Source organism: Lactuca virosa, chromosome 5 (genome assembly GCF_052849685.1).
Source record: "Lactuca virosa cultivar CGN04683 chromosome 5, Lactuca_virosa_CGN04683_v6, whole genome shotgun sequence".
NCBI classification, from domain to species: domain Eukaryota; kingdom Viridiplantae; phylum Streptophyta; class Magnoliopsida; order Asterales; family Asteraceae; genus Lactuca; species Lactuca virosa.
This window is the reverse complement of record NC_136430.1, coordinates 29,308,262-29,320,728: the sequence shown is the minus strand read 5'-3', so window position 1 is coordinate 29,320,728 and position 12,467 is coordinate 29,308,262.

The following is a 12,467-nucleotide window of genomic DNA, read 5'->3' as shown; positions in this document are numbered from 1 at the left end:
GATGCTCTCCTGAATCGGAATAAAATGGGCGCTCTTGGTCAATCGATCGACGATGACCCAAATCGAATCCACTCCCCGCGCGGTCCTGGGAAGCTTTGTGATAAAATCCAAAATGCCATTACCGCTGGAGACCCAACACTGTCTGAAACACTGATCTGCCTGGAAACATTGAATTGCCTGAACACTGAACTGCCTGAACACTGATTGCCTGAATACTGAACTGCCTGAAACACTGAACTGCCTGAATACTGAACTGCCTGAAACACTGAACTGCCTGAAACACTGAACTGCCTAAACAACATGCTGCTACATGGCTGCTTTCCAACATCTCTCGAGACCTTCCTGGTCTCAATCCATTCGTCAGCCATCTGAAATATCGGGTTCCAACCCGACTGTGGAGCCAAAGGACTCCCTATTTTAGTCGCCTCACACGACATCCGAACCAAAAACCTTCCCTGGAACCAGTTGTCACTAGTTATCATGTCACTGAGGCTCTAACAACCTCCTGATCCAACCGATCGGGTCCGATCGTCGAACCGTGGTGTTACCCACCCGCGGCTAAACGTGATTGCTACACGACCAATTGTAGCCTTATATCACAAGTAACCTGAAGCAATCCATTGCTTCCTCGATCTCAAAACTACAGTGGCATTCCTACAGTCTTATCACTGGCTCAACTAGGTCTAATCCATCCAGATAATTCCGAAATCCACTTCGTGGATTTCCACATCCTTACTGCTACGCCCAAAACTGGGGGGCTAATGTTCCTTCCACGTCCTAACAACGCGCTCATGTTGTCTACCCGTCAAGTGCATATTCTTCGGCTACGCCCACAGTCTCACAACACTCTAGCACTACCTAACTGCTAGTGAATGCTACGGCTACACCCGCAGACTTACAACACTCTGACACTATCTGGCTGCTAGTGAATGCTACGGCTACACCCGCAGACTTACAACACTTTAACACTATCTGGCTGCTAGTGAATGCTACGGCTACACCCGCAGACTTACAACACTCTAACACTATCTGGCTGCTAGTGAATGCTACGGCTACACCCGCGGACTTACAACACTCTAACACTGTCTGGCTGCTAGTGAATGCTGCGGCTACACCCGCAGACTTACAACACTCTACCACTATCTGGCTGCTAGTGAATGCTACGGCTACACCCGCAGACTTACAACACTCTAACACTATCTCATTCGTTGGTTCCTGATCCGAACACATCCGACGATGAGTATACATACGACCTATCATTTAAGACTGAACCCATGTCCTGACTGGAATCCCAACCTGATTCCCTAAGGCTTGCTGGCAAACATTACGGGAATGCGATCTCCTTACTGGCAAGTTTTTCCAAACTTCCATCTCACACTATCCTCAAACCACACATCTGTTTGGACTGTCTTCTTTTCTGATAAGGATGCGAAACTTATCCCAGTTTCAAAACTGCTCCTACTTCTAAATCCTTGGATGATTCTCCCCCACTTTGATTCAGCTAATGCCTTACAGCACACAAAACCGGAAGAATCCCCAATCCTTCTCACCACCCATGACCAATCTGCTAGAAACCACGCTTACCATTGCTAGTGTTTTCAACACCAGCTAATCCAAAAGATCACACAACTTCTAAAAATGCGAATAAATCTCCGGTAATAACCCGCTAGACCCAGGAAGTTCCGAATCTCAATTGGAGACCTCGGAATCTCCCACTGCATCACGGCCTCTAACTTGGCCGGATCGACTTGAATATCCTTCTGATTGACAAGGTGCCCAAGAAATTTCACCCCGCACAACCAGAAATCACAATTGAAGAACCTTGCGAAAATTCTCTCCCTACTCATAGTCTCTAGCACCTCCCTCAGGTGCTTCTCGTGCTGGAAATTAACCGATCTATACCCGAATGACACCTTCCTAAAGGTAGTGAGATACTACCGAGTCTTACTCATACTTGCTACAGTTACTGCATCCGAAGTAACCTGCTCTACAGGGGACGTCCTCAACTTTCATTCTAGAATCCAAGGTATGCAGATGGAATATAACTCAATCACAAGCAGGCCACAAAATTCCGAAATATCATTATACTTACTGATGCAGAACCATAACAATAAAATCATAATATAAGCTGATAGAGAGAGGAAGATTCATACCCGCAACCTGCTCTAAAGAACCCCCGAATCCTCCTTCCTTCCGAGGCCTGCGATGATACTGAGGCTGCCCCATCCGCTGAGCGGGGCAATTTGCCCTGACATGACCAGGCTGATGGCAACGATGGCATAATTCTACTTCTATTGTGCATTCTTGGCGCCTATGACCCTTCCATTCGCATCTGCCGCACTTAGACTTGCTGCACACGTCATCCCGTGCTCCCTTCTTCCTCATGCAGCCATCTCGACCCGACGGGTCCCTGACACCAACTCCGGCAGTGTCCATCTGCCCATCTTGCTGAACTAGACCGGAAGACCGCTTCCTCTTCCTCAGCTGACTATCTGAACCAATCTCCTGTTCCCGGGTCACAGTGACCATTTCACCCATCGCCTGGATAGCTGAGGCCCGCCTTTCAATCCCGACGACCACTCTATCGGTGACACGCCCAATGGTGTCCGGTAACTCTTCGCGGAGGGCCCGCGAAACCTCTGCAGCAATCCAATCATGTAATTGACTCCCCTGAAAACATGGTGCACCATTCACTTTTGACCCCAAGCTACAAAAGCTAGGGGCAGGATCCTCCTTCCAGAAGGATCCCAGAGGTCCACAAGCTTCGGGCTCCAGATGAGTCCCCACCCGCTCTGCTACAATCTCGGCCCGAAAGGCCCCTAGGCGGCTATCCAAAAGCTCCACAATGACCTCCTTGACCGAACCGAAGATCACAGGAGTCTGATCAATGATGTTGCGCATAATTTCTGCTGAAATAAACTCTCACATCCGACCATCAAGCCGCCCGGCTCCAGAGCCAGAGCCAGAGCCAGATCCCTCCCCGGCACCTAAACTACCAACTGGTATCTCGCGCAACGTCACCATGTTGAAAACATATCACAATAACTGTCAGAATACTCATCGCTGCCGAGGGATCTCACACATACTCTACAATTTCCCTGGTTTCGTCTTGGCCCCTCTTGAATCGAGTACGGATCCTCTGCTTTCAGTAGTACGGGCCCATACTACCTTCCACATCTATCCGTACTTTCCTCAAGAGTTACCTTAACTCAACCAAGCCCCCTTCTACTGCTACTGATCCCTGCTACTCTCATCCTAGGCTTGCCCTAGGCAAATCTCTTACTCTACCCAAACCAGTCCTCAGCTGTGGAAGGCCTCCTTGTAATGCCAATTAGTCATCACCTGAATACCATCACATGTGACGAGGCTCGGATAATCCTTTGAGTAAAAGACTCGTCCCTACAATGGTTAGACTCAAATGAGAGCTACGCAATAGGGCCAAATCCAACACTTTGAGATTATTCAACCCTGATCACATGTGACATGACATATTCACCTAATGGCTAACTCCCATCACTCAGAGTCCCACAAAGCACAAAGCAAGCAGCATTCAGACACAGGAAACTACTCAAGCAATTATATCCTCATAACAAGAAACTGTACTAGCATACAATGCTAAGCTCATACTATCAGGTATAACCTAAACAGGCTATCCTACTGCTGTCTACTCAATACTAGCATGCAATTCTCATAAGCTGAAACACGTAAAGCAGGCACATAAGGCATCATTCCTATATCCTTAGTCCTATTCTAGCATGCTGTTCTACTGAAGCTGATAAACATAACATAAACTTGTATGGGTACTTTGGGGAATACTTACTTGAGCTCGGCCGGTCGCGCACATCACACACTTCGTTCTTTCTCAAAACTATTTTAACTTAGCTTTTAGAAAACCATTTTTCTTGTAAAAATCTTTTAAATCCCTTGATTTGAGTTCAGACACCTCGAAGGTGTGTCCGAATCCCTCAAACCAGGGCTCTGATACCAACTTGTAACATCCCAAATTTCGAGTCCAAAAATTTCATTTTAATTAACGGATTATAAAAACATTCATAAGAAAACTGCGTAACAATGTATCATTTTGTGAATCAATGTATCATGTCTGAAAACCCAAAACATATAATAGCAGCATGTCAGAGTACAATCCCAGAATATCTCAAGTGCGGAAAATCAATACGTGTGTGTATGATGTGTCACTACCGCGCCAGCTCTTTCCCCTTCGCTGAAGAGGTACCTGAAACCAAAACTATAAACTGTAAGCACGAAGCTTAGTGAGTTTCCCCCATCGTACCACATACCATACAATCATATAGCATACATACTGTCGGGCAATTCTGGGGTGCCCGACCTACCCGGTACGGCCATTCTGGGGTGCCGACCTACCCGTACGACCATTCTGGGGTGCCGACCTACCCGTGTCAAGCCGTTCTGGGGTGCTGACCTACCCATCGGTCCTAACAACCGACTCTCGGGGACTATTCCACCCCTACTACTACTACTATCACATATATCATAACATAAACATACTATCAGACATATCTGGGGTGTCCGAACTACCCTTCGGTCCTAACAACCGAACTTGGGGACTATTCCCCTCCTACTACCACTATCACATATAACATATCATGCTAGCATATAACATATCATCACATACTGTCAGACATATATGGGGTGCCTGACCTACCCTTCGGTCCTAACAACCGAACTCTACTACTATCACATATAACATATCATGCCAGCATATAACATATCAGGTAGTAGAAAACCTAGATGATATCACAAAGACAATCATCTATCATACAACTCCTACTGGTGGGTCGGCATTGTGGCCGTAGACCCACTGCTACTGGAAGGTAACTCACCTCAAACGAGTAGCTGCTGAGAATCTGTGCGGGAAATCTCTGTCTGCTGCTGCTCCGGAAATCCTCCGGCTATAATCCTCACAAAACACTTAATCAGAGTCTGATATCTATTCTTAGGGTAAAATGACCATTTTACCCCTGACCAAGTCCAAGTCAAAGTCAAAGTTAATTTCCAGTTGACCCGACTCGCCGATTTGGGCCGCCAACTCGTCGAGTCCCTTTCTCTTCAACTGTCCTTACCCACGACTCTACTCGTCGAGTTTAGCAACGACTCGACGAGTTCTCCTTCTACACAACCCCTGATGAACCTTCATCCGACTCGCCGAGTTGTATGAACAACTCGTCGAGTCCATCTTCATCCTATGAACACGTCCTGTCCTCGACTCGCCGAGTTGTATGAACAACTCGTTGAGTTCATCTTCAAAAGTTGGGAGATTGCCTTGGACTCACCGAGTCTGTTCATGGACTCGCCGAGTCCCATGAACTCTAGGTTGGAGGCTAAGTCCAGTACGTTGGGTCACTCCTTTGAACCTTCTACAACCCTTCTAACACCCAACTGTGCTCTTTTGACCCTCAACAGATATGGGGACTTTATGCCTTGGACTCGTCGAGTCCCAAGAACGGACTCGCCGAGTCGATAACGTCCAAGTCCTATTTTCTCGATTTCTGATGTACAACTTTTGTCCAAATGATAGATCCAAGCCCCTAAGCTCGATCTAGCACATAAAGTCACGAACTTTACGTGCATGCATGACACTTTTGAGCCCAAAAGGCCCTAAAATGGATCTTATGTTGCATGGGACCTTCCTTGAGTGCAAAAGCAACCCCAATCTGCCTTGTGACTCTTCCCAAGTCCTAGATCCGAAGTTTTGACCCCCAAACGTGCTTGCAATCATGGTTGGTTACCAAGAATGGCTTATAAAAGCCCTAAATCTTCCCAAAAAGGGATCAAACGAACAAGCAAGCAAGGTACAGACTTTATACCTTTCAAACACTGCAAATGATGCACCAAACTCGAATCCTTCAGTCTCCTCTTGATCCTTCTATGCTCTTCCTTCTTCCTTGTGGTCAAAACCCACAAAAATACTCAAAAGCCTTAGATCTTGCACCAAAACACTTAGGGTTTGTTGTGGAGGGTTTCTGGGAGCATAAAGGGGCGAGTGGTGGCTGAAAGGGATGATTAAATAGGGTGCAAACCCTCAGATTAGGGTTTTTGTCCAGTCAGAGCCTACTCGTCGAGTCTGGCCGCCGACTCGCCGAGTTCGCCACTTAAGTCCCGTGACCAAACCCGCTCCTACTCGACGAGTTGGTCCTTCAACTCGCCGAGTCCCAGGCCAAAAATGCAAAGCACTTAAATAAAAGTACATACCAAGAACCAGGTGCTACACTAACTACCTTAAACCTATTTGTTTTATTAAAGTAAAATGTGATATGATTGTAACCATACTTGATCGACTAGTATAACACGACGTTCGAGACGTCGAAATGATATGACATTCGTCACCCGTAGATCTGCAGGTCCCACTGTAGCTAGCAGCAAGGTGTATGAGGGTCAGTCCAGTATAGATCTATACACAAATTCACGCTCTCCATCCAGGAGACTCTGGGTACAAAACGTGACACAGCAGTATATTGCCAAACCATGAAGTAGAATCTCACATTATTGTTATAGTATTCTTGTGTTTGTATAGTATGTTCTAGTGTAGTGTATGTTCTCTCTGACTAGTGTATAGTATGTTCTCTAGTGTACAGTGTGTGGTATGTATTGTTTCTCGTTATAGTATGTACTGTTTCTCCTTATAGTGAGTATTGTCTCTCGTTATAGTATGCTCTATCTGTTTCTCTTTATAGTATGTTTGAACTGACTCATGTATGAACTGACTCTTGTATGTTTCATTGTTCTAGAAACAATATTAGTGACTTCCTAAACTATACCTATTATAGTTTACTAGCAATGTTGTTTGTATGAATGAACATGTTTGTATACCTTTGCTACCCAAAGGTATTGAACTGAACGAAGAACTTTTATATTTATATACATATACATAATATATAACTAAGATTCAAACGACCTTCGGACAAACAACCGATACCCTAAGTCCACAACCAAACAAGGAACATGAAATAAGGCGAGTTATCAGTCCTAAGTCCTTTCAATCCTACCTATATAACTATATCCATATAGACATGATTTGACAAAGTATAAGTTTAAAAGAGTTTAATAGAAAGAATTTAACATGTAAAAGAGTTTATAAAACGATTTGAAGCAGTTTGTTTGATAACACAGTTTAAAGTATAAGAAATCTATCTGTTTGATAGTTATTAATCACATGTGATTTATATAATAACTATAATAGTTCTACTTGTATTCCCCTCCATAAAAGCATTTAAAATCATTTAAAAGATAAGTTAACGGGTATGAACTCACCTGTAGTGAGTGATACGAATGAAATATCGGTTTGTAGGATGCTAAGTGTCAAGTGAAGACTCAAGCACAACGGATCCTATTAAGCATATAATGGCACATATATGTATATAATTAGTGTTTATACAACTAATCATGTAAGGAAAACACCCTAGGACTTAGGAAACACTTAGATTGAAGTGTTAGAAGTACAAAGGGTTGCATCAAAGGGGTTTACGGCCACACAAGTGTGTTTACGGCCAAGGTGTTCACGGCCCTTGAGTTCACGGCCATAGGGTTTACGGCCCTATGTGTTTACGGTCATAAACTCATGAAGTCTTGTGCCAAAGAGTGTTTTTAAGGTCCTATCAAGCATCAAGGAAGTGTTATAGACCCATTCCTAGCCTTAAGAAGAGTTTATGGCCAAACTAGTAGCCTTAACAAGGGTTTACGGCCAAGGGAGATGGTCATGGCCGTAAACTCTTGGAATTCATGCATTATATGATGATTCAAGGCTAGAAATCAAGAGTTTAACAAGCCTAACTATGATATAGAAGATATACTCACGTTTTTGAAGCTTGGGAGGGGGTTCACGGTCCAAGAACTAGTAGGTGTTCTTGGTGTTCTTGGTGAAAATGAAGAACACTTGAAGATCTAACCAAAAGAAGAGATTTCATGGATGAAATCATGTATCTTTACTAGATAGAAGGATATCAACTTGAAAATGGAAAGATTACTTACAAGATTTAAGATCAAGATGAAAGTTCTTGATGATACTTGAGAGAGAAATCGAGTTCTTGAGATGAAAGTGTGAGAAATGAATAAAAGTGAAGGAATATCATCCTTGATGTGGCCGTAAACTCCTCATGAAGGAGTTTATGGCTTGATTGGTGGTTTTGAGCTTCAGCAGATACTTCCTAATACTCATTCCTTGGATGTACTAGGCTTAGAATCCTCAAACAGACCCTAAAGAATGCTAAAAGATAGCAGAAACAAGTCTGACTTTGATTGAGTTGAAATGGATGTACGAGATAGAAATTTCGGGTTGTCACAGGCTAGGCCCATTATATGCTTATTATGTAACACCCCGACTCTCAGGTATAAACTTTACGATTTTATTTCCATTTTGAAAGGTCTACTCGACGAGTTGGATGCCCTGACTCGTTGAGTAGGGATGATGTTGGCCGCGTGTTTTAAGTGACCAACTCGGCGAGTCGGAGGATACGACTCGACGAGTTGGAGCTGGAGGATGAAACCCTAATTTCCAGGGTTTTGCACCTTATTTAAAGGTTCATTAGCCTCCCTTACAGCCCCCTTGAGCTCAGAAACCCTAATTCGTGTTTACTCTCCATATTTGTGTGATTTAAGCTTGGAAGGTGGATCTTGGTGAGAAGGACTTGAAGTTCAAGAAGCTTGGAACAAGGAGAAGCTGTAGATCTGAACTCTATTCCATCTTAGCATCACATTGAAGGTAACAATTCGTTACCTTGGCTCTCCATTAACCAGATCTCTTCACTCATGGTTTAGAACCCTTTTTAGGGTATTATGGTGGTATTTCTGGATTTGGGGCAAGATCTGAGGTTGCAACTTCAGATCTGGACCCCTTTAGCCCCTTATTGTCATAAAGTCTCAGCCTTTGTCAAGCTATGGGCTTTCCATTGCCTTAAGCTTCTTCTTTAGCTTGGTTTTGGCTCTTGAGACCTTGCATGCACGTAAAGTTTGCAACTTTATGTGATAACTAGGCCCTAGGAGGCTAGATCTACCATTTGGAGCTTTGGAATGTCTCGAAAGCACCTGGACAAGAAATGGACCATATGAACTCGACGAGTCGGATAAGCCGACTCGACGAGTTGGGAAGGGTTTTCCCGATGTTTAATTTCTGCATGGACTCGGCGAGTCAGTAGAGGACTCGACGAGTCAGTTAGGGTTTTCCCCGACTTCTGGACACACATAGACTCAAGGAGTTGGTCGGAAACTCGGTGAGTCAGTGAGGGTTTTATGACATTCTGAACTCTTAAGGAACTCGACGAGTTGCTAGCTGCACTCGACGAGTTGAGTCAACATGGACTGTTGACTTTGACCGTTGACTTTGACTTGGACCAAGGGTTGACCAGTTGACCTCTGGGGGTATTTTGGTAATTTGGGAATTTATGGAAGGAAGTCATCGGTGGATGTAGGTGTTGGATATGGAGCTGCATTTGGTTGAGTTGGTTTTATCGATTCAAGCTACTTGTGAGGTGAGTTCTCCTCACTATATCAACAGGGTCTAAGGCACCAATGTCGACCCTTATCGGATTTGTATCCGGGTTTATTGCATGATATGCTTATTGATTTACATCCTGGTAGTTAGGATGGTGATATGCTTAGTGACCTGGTTAGGTCTGGATCCTGGTATATAGGATGATGTTATGTTAGTGACCGATTAGGTTTGTATCCTGGTTATAGAATGTTGCTATGATTGATGATTTGTTAGATCAGTTTGACTGTTATATATGCTAGCATATGATATTATGTGCACATGTTTATTTGATTGGGGGATTGGGTTTAGGCGGTCCTGCTTTGTGCTGAAGGCCAACATACCAAGGGCGGTCCGGATAGACTACAGGCCCAGGAGGGCATGTTGGTCAGACCGAAGGCCCGACGAGTGGTCCGGATAGGCTGTAGGCCCTGCGAGGCGGTCCAAACGTGCCGAAGGCTCGGAGAGCGGTCCAGATAGGTTGAAGGCCTGCGAGGCGGTCCAGTCCGGCTGAAGGCTCATTATGCATTCTGTTCGTTATTATGTTATTGATATGTTTTATGGTGTTGGTATTTTGGGGGTAACTCACTAAGCCTTCGAGCTTACATTTATCGATTATTGTTTCAGGTACTTCTGATGATCGCGGAAAGGCGAAGGCGTGATCATACAGCTCCTCATATTTCATGATTTTATGATTTGATTATGGGATACTCTGACATTATACTATTTTGAAAACAAGTTTTGTAATAATCATTGGTTTGGAAATGTTTTAAAAAGTTTAAATTTAGCATGATTTTTATGAGTGTTACATATTACGTTTGGCCCAAATGTATGTTGGGCTGGGACCACTTGACTAAAACATAACCGTTGGGCTAGGCCGGTTATCTTGTACGGTATATGGTATCTTGGGGAACTCACTAAGCTTTTGTGCTTATAGTTTTAAGTTTAAATGTCACAGGTTGTTCTGATAGCAAGGTAAAGAGTTTGGCGTGATTTCATGGCATCCTTGGATATGTTTTGAGGATTCCACACTTTTGTCTTTTACCTTTGTACTTTGATTGTTGTTTTGAAACAAATGGTTTTATTCTACATCTAAGAATGGAATTGGAGCAAATGTTTTTGATATTAAATGGAAAATATATTGTGAAAATTAGGACGTTACAATTTGACCCTCATGGGTATCCAATTTTGGAACTTTTAAAGAGTTGTATGCCATCTCAGCTGCACGAGGGGACTTGTAACCCCTCATGTGGTATGGTGTAATAGCTCATTAGCACTTAGTGTGGGTTTTTAGATTTGAATTCATAATTTTTAACCATCATTGATGAGATTTGGACTTTGAGATTGGTTTTGGGGTTTAAAAAGTAAAAGCATATTGCATTGCATTTACTTTGAAGTTGTGTATTTGAGATTTTTAATGCTTCTAAACAGTTACTTAACTTTGGGTTAATATGAAACGATTTTAGGTTAACATACATAATATATCGCAGAGTTTCTAAATCCAATGGTCGTGCCGCATGTTCAACTATGTGCCACTTCGATTTTAAAACTCCAAAAACACGTTCCACATCCTTACGTGCTCATTCTTGTCTTCTCTTGAATAATTTATCTCTTGGGTCAATTGGGTGTCGGAATGCCTTCACGAATGTCAAATACGCAAGATATATTCCATTCTTAAGGTAATACCCAAAATTGTATTCGTTTCCATTCAATGTGAAAGGAGCATCCAAAGCCTTTCCTGAAAAAAAAATCATCGAATATTAGTGACTAATACAGAACGTTGATGTCGTTGTTGGAACCCGGAACCCCGAAAAATGCATGCCAAATCCATAAATCTTGGGAAGCAACAACCTCTAATACCAATGAATGCGATCCGTGATGACCACTTGCATACTGCCCTTTCCATGCTACTGGATAATTTTTCCATTTCCAGTGTGTGCAATCAATGCTTCCAAGCATCTCGGGAAACCCATGTCTTTTTTTCATGTGCCGCATACAGTTCTTGCATATCTTGCAACGAAGGTTTCCCCAAATATACATCTATGAATGTTTCAACAACACCTTTTGACAATCTATACATACTTTCCCTTGCAGTTCTTTAAGACATTTTCATATAATCGTCCATGCTATCAGGTGACTCCCCATAGCCATCAAATGATTGGCCGCAACACATTTCTGTAACGTTGTGAATCCTCGTCTACCTCTAACATCATATCTCAATTAGAAAAATCTACACCAAAATATATATTAATTATGTAAAAAGTTGTATTTATTTTGTATAAAGATAATAAATATGTATTAAAATTAAAGAAACGATACATGCTTTCCATGGCATTGGCGATCCATATAGAAACACATTCCTACACAAACAAAATCTTCTTTTGAAATCCTTTGACCCATAGACACAATTATCCGCAAAGTAATCGCGATATAGATGTTCGTGTCCTTCCTCGTGATTTCTGTTTAACATCCTACATCTTGTTAGTAGAGGGGCTGCATCTGCTTGTAGTAGCTCGTTAGTACAATACTCGTACATCATAGTGATGAATATATCGTCATCGTCGGTCGAGTCGAATAGATCCATAATTTGTTTTTGAAGAGTAACTGAAATTGTATAGAATATAGTGAAAGAGAAGAATTTAGTGAATAAAATTAGGATATGTAGTATGTATTAAAAGGATTTTTTTTAATTCATGTCGATTGCAAACGGTCAAATAACGTTAAAAAAGCTAGCCAATCAAATGAGGTGTTTTACCCCGTCTTCGTCACAACGAGAATTGCCATAACATCCCCTTAACAAGAGGAGGGGGGGGGTGTTGCTTGCGTTAAGACGCCGTTAAGGGCGTGACACGTCGGTTATAACGTCGTTCCTCCGACCCACACCGTATACTCTAAGGTAAAGCATGAGATATGAACTATTTACACAACGACCATTAAGGAAAGTTAAGTGATGTCATTTATTTTG